The sequence below is a fragment of the Tarenaya hassleriana genome, unplaced genomic scaffold (genome assembly GCF_000463585.1).
Source record: "Tarenaya hassleriana unplaced genomic scaffold, ASM46358v1 Cleome448, whole genome shotgun sequence".
NCBI lineage: Eukaryota > Viridiplantae > Streptophyta > Magnoliopsida > Brassicales > Cleomaceae > Tarenaya > Tarenaya hassleriana.
In genome coordinates this window covers 31,136-36,678 of record NW_010967205.1, presented here as the reverse complement: position 1 = coordinate 36,678, position 5,543 = coordinate 31,136, and the positions used below count along the sequence as shown (strand labels likewise).

At 38.2% G+C, this 5,543-nt stretch overlaps 1 pseudogene; it reads right to left on the bottom strand.

The window, feature by feature from the left end:
* Positions 1 to 3,169: 3,169 nt before the first annotated feature.
* Positions 3,170 to 5,269, bottom strand: LOC104825358 (annotated as a pseudogene).
* Positions 5,270 to 5,543: the final 274 nt, after the last annotated feature.

Here is a 5,543-nt window from a genome sequence, read left to right as displayed (position 1 = left end):
GTGCACTCGAACGCAATGAAACATGGGAGTTGACGGAACTTCCTGCTCATCGCAAAGCACTTCAATGCAAGTGGGTTTATAAAATTAAGTATCGCAGTGACGGGACAATTGAACGTCACAAGGCCCGTCTAGTCGCTCAAGGATTTACTCAAACTTACGGGGAAGACTACAATGATACTTTTGCTCCAGTTGCTAAACTTCCTACTGTCCGTGTTGTTCTTTCTCTTGCCGCTAACCTTTCTTGGTCTCTTTGCCAGATGGACGTCAAAAACGCTTTTCTTCAGGGCGATTTGATGGAAGAAATTTTCATGAAAATTCCACCGGGCTACACTACTGTCACTTCACCTAGTCAAGTGTGTCGCCTCAAGAAATCTATCTACGGCCTGAAGCAGTCACCTCGAGCATGGTATACGAAGCTTCATGATGCGCTCATAGCTCGGGGCTTCTCGCGTAGTCATTCCGATCATTCCTTGTTCACTCTTCACAGCGAATCTGGTATAATCGTTCTTTTAGTTTATGTCGATGATATCATCATAACAGGGAGTGACTCTAGCGGCATTAACGATACTGTCTTATTTACATCAAGTTTTTTATATTAAAGATCTTGATTCTCTTAAATATTTTATCGGTATTGAAGTCTGTCGTGTTTTCGATGATTTATTTTTATCACAACGCAAGTATGTCCTCGATCTTCTTCGTGAAACAGGCAAACTTGGCGCCAAACTCGTTCGTACACCAATAGAAGAACATTTCAAAGATCAACGCGAGGGGGAATTACTGGAAAATGCTGAACAATATCGTCGCGTTGTTGGTAAACTTATATATCTTACGATTACTAGACCTGACTTAAGCTTTGCTGTGCATCAGGTTAGTCAATGGATGCATGCTCCAACTACCTCTCATTGGCAAATGGTGGATCGCATCCTCAAGTATCTAAAGGGAACACCAAACAAAGGACTATGGATGAGACGCAATAAACATACAGAGATCATAGCCTATTGTGATGCAGATTGGGCAGGAGATAGATCGGACCGAAAGTCTACCACTGGATACTGCACATTTGTCGGAGGAAACGTTGTCACGTGGAAGAGCAAGAAGCAGAACGTGGTGTCGAGATCAAGTGCAGAGGCAGAATACCGAGCAATGGCTAATACAACAAGTGAGATTGTTTGGCTTAAACAATTACTTGAAGAACTCGGGGTCAAGACATCTAAGCCTATTCCTCTTCATTGTGATAACCAAGTGGCAATGCATATCGCTGCTAACTCGGTCTTTCACGAAAGAACGAAACACATCGAGGTAGACTGTCACTTTATTCGAGAAAAGATTGCAAATGGATTAATTTCTACAGTGTTCACTCGGAGTCAACATCAGATCGCCGATATCCTCACCAAAGCCACTAGCTCCTTTGTCCTTAATAAAATGCTCTTCAAGATTGGTCTTACTGATATTCGCCGACCAATCTTGAGGGGGAATGTTAATGGAGATGATGAGTTAGAGGCAACAGACAAGGAAGGAGACAAACTAGAATCTCAGGCGTTCAACTCTCATAACGTGATAACAAAGATCAAGCAAGTTTCCTTTCCTGTATAGAACAATATTCACTTACCAATTTCTTCCTCTTCTGTAATGTTAGTATTGTAACTTTCCATTCTACACATTGATAATATTTGTAGTATATATGATGTACAGATTCATCTTACGAAAATAAGAAATATAGGGCATTCTTCTTCATCTTCCTAAAACCTCGATCCTGTCTTTGCTCGATTTCTTCGATTTGTCTTTTCTTTAAGTAACCTTTGAAAACGGTTGTATTTTCTTGTTGATGAAATACAACTCAATACTTATCTATTACAAATCTACCAATCTTAGTATTAGAGCACATCGGTCCAACAATGCCTCCGAAAGGGAAAGATCAGTGTTTGGAGCATTTGGAAGACATGTTTCAGGCGAAGATGGGCAGATTTGAAACAGCGATGATGAGTAAAATGCAGAACAACGTTTCACTGATCCAAAGAGATTTTGGGGATGTACAGAGCATGAAAAAAATGCTTGTGCACTTGTGTTCTATCATTGATTTTTTCGTTTCTACTCATTTTGGTTTTAAGTTAACTCTTTCAAAATTTACAATAATTCCAAATCATTCCTGATCACACGTTTTCAAGTAATCCTAGATCTACCCCTTCTTTTTTTCTTCACGTCTGTTCCTACACTCTCCACTTTTTACTATTCTCAATACATCTAACGACAGTCACCTCTTTAGTTCTCATCTCCCTCCCTCTAGGTAGCCTATATATATATATATATATATATATATATCGTTTTCTCGTACATCTTTTCAAAAATGTTGCTCTTGTTTGGCTTATCTACTAAAATTCATAATTTTTATTGCGATTATGAAACCAAATAATTCAAAACCTTCACACATTAAACTACAAAAAGTTTTTCAAAGACAAAATGACATTTAATTTTATTCATGACCGACAAACCAGTAATCAAATATTTATTTATAGATTTTTCTTCATGTATTTTTAAACTTTTTTTTGCATCCTTAGGTCAGATTGTTTTTGAAAATGTTAAAAAGATCACAATTAATATAATGTCCATCACTCATTTCATAGTATGATACAAGATTGAGCTCCTTTTACGTTAAATGATATACACTTACACTAAGATACATTTTGTAAATCCAAAATTTTCAAATACAAACAAATATTAAAATAAAAAACTATTACACAATGTCATCCTTTTTAATAATTTTATATTGAAAAATTGATTGTTACATACAGCTAACAAACAACTTTCTATTCAATCATAATTTCAAAGTGCAATAATTGTGCCTATCGTGTTAGAAACAAATTGTCAAATTTAACCTATTGTCATCCAAAACATGGCTTATGGGCATCCTACTGTTAAGGGCAGATAAATGTTCTTACACGTTAGAACAATCTTTACACTTGTTTTATGACCCCATAACTCCTACTCCTATCTGTTAACTATAACAACAAGAGTGAGATTGAACCAAAATATTTCAACGAGAAAAAAATATATCTTAGGTATTTATTCATTAATTTTAGCTTGTTAACATTATATCAGTGATATTTCTCTCTTTCTTATGGTCGTTATTCATTTATTAAAAAAAAAAAGGAATGATCTTACTCTGCAGCCCTTATTTCAGCAGTTTCACAAATGCACATAAGAACATGCGCGCACACACAAAACACTTCATAAAATTGATACATCCACAGATGGTACACATACAATCTGCAGGAACCATCATGCTTCTGCTACTACCATGACCAAGTTTAGGAGCATTTTCATGTCCCCATCCTCCCTGCAGGCTTGCTGCTACAACATAGGGCAGTTAAACGGCAAGAATTTGAGACAGTTAAATGGGAATATCGGTAAAAAGATCTAAAAGAAAAACTTCTACTGGAATTTGAGACAGCTAAACGGGAATATTAGTAAAAAGATTTAATAGAAAAACTTCTACTGGAGTTGAACGTATCGAAAACAGTGATCCCCCTCCCCCGGGAGAACAGTTTGTTTTAGATATGCCAAACTTAGTGACTAGACTGAAGCTAATAAATGACGAAAAAACCTGTAATGGAAAACTAGCTTCTTCCCATCCACAACAAGACCATCATGCCCATTCCTGTCCATCATCGCACGTGCGGCTTCCTGCAAGGAGTACACAGGAAATCGCATCCATTGGACAGAATAAACCAAAAATATACAAACCACAAGTCATGTACCACTGAGGGGAAATCAATAAATGCAAATCCACGAGGGATCCCAGAAGTTCGCTCCCTAATCACACGTACATGATTCAGAGGGCCCCATTCAGCCTAGTCAAACAGAATTAAACAAAGAATGTGTTACAGAAGGAATGTGGGCATGGCCACTGGCAGAGAGATTACAAGGATCTGGTATAGATTATCTTCAGTTGTTTTCGTTAAAAGACCCTTCACAACAACGGTAGCTAACGGTGCCTGGCAAAAAATAGGGAAATTAGGGGAAAAAACACGAGAAACTACAGTATAATGCAACTAGCGCAAATACAGAAAAGGTCGTAACGTACAGAAGATAAATAATCCCGGTAATGTCTATCTTCACGTTCTTCGCCTATCCGTTATCTCATGCCCATGGTTACCATCACAGCAGTCCACACGATAACTTCGTCCATGGCTCCGACCTTGAGGAGATCTTGATCTAGAAAGCTCATCACGTCCATGAAGACCAAGACCGAGACCGAGATCGAGAACAAGATCTCTGATTCCTCTTATGTGTACTCTCATGTCTTTCATGGCTGAAACAGCTTTCTCCCACTGCCTCTTTCATAATCAGAATCATAGCTTTGATGACTGTAATCATAATCCCTGTCATGGCTATCTTCCCTATTGTGAGGGTAATTTTGAGACCTATAAAGCTATACTCAATACTCATAATCATCGTGACCGCGACTGCCATATCTAGATGACCTTTCGTATCCATGATCCCTATGGTACACGTCAGGACTTTCAATTTCATCATCGTGATAATAATTGGCGGAATGATATGAATCAATTCATGGTTTGTTATGCCTCCGGAATTCTCTGTCATGAGGATAATTCTCTTCATAGTTTTGCCTTCTAGACTGAGGCCAAGCACCCATACCATGATTTCCAGATTGATAGTTATAAACATTATCCCCCGAGAATCTTTTGTCGGGATATCTCTCATCGTATGATCCACCATACCTGCGAAGCAATGTAGAATACAAGGTATAGAAAATATAGAAACAAAAAGAAAAAGTAGAAAGAAACACTACGAACAGGCATATCATCCAAGGCTAGAGTATCCAACACCAGTATAAAAACCAATGACAACATGTAAATGTGAATCAACAAATGGCCGAGACTAACAAATGTTAAAGGTAACAGTTTTAGCCATGACATAGACATAGTAAACCTCTTTAATACTACCAAACCTAGCACCCACCGATAATTTGGATCATGGATGGCACCATACCCCTCCGGAGCCTGTGAATTCAAGAGATAAGATACGTCAGCAACAATATCATGATTCACAGGACGTTAGCCATAAATCCATCCACATCCCCACTGTCATGTATTTTGCTCATTTCTGAGGATGAGGTGCCAGAAAAAATTGACAATCACAGGATCCCTAATAATATCTTGTTTATCGTCCCATATATGTGAAAGGAGGAAACCGCAATTACGCTGTTATTATCCCATCCTTGCTGAAGATCATATCGACCAGGATCCATTTTCAGCCGGTGTATTCAGCAAACTCCTGATGGTTGCAGAGAGGAATCAAAACGGAAATGTCTAAAACTCTTCCCTGTCATATATGCATAAACAGACAGTCATCCCATGATGAACAAAGAATCGTCAATTCCCGTAACCAGTCAGCATCCCTTTCACAACTGGAAGCCTCAAACATGTAACCACATCCACAGTGAGAAACGCCTTTACTTGAATTCACTTCAGAAAACAGTTCAGAACAACACAGATTACACATTATCAACTGAGAAATCTAGG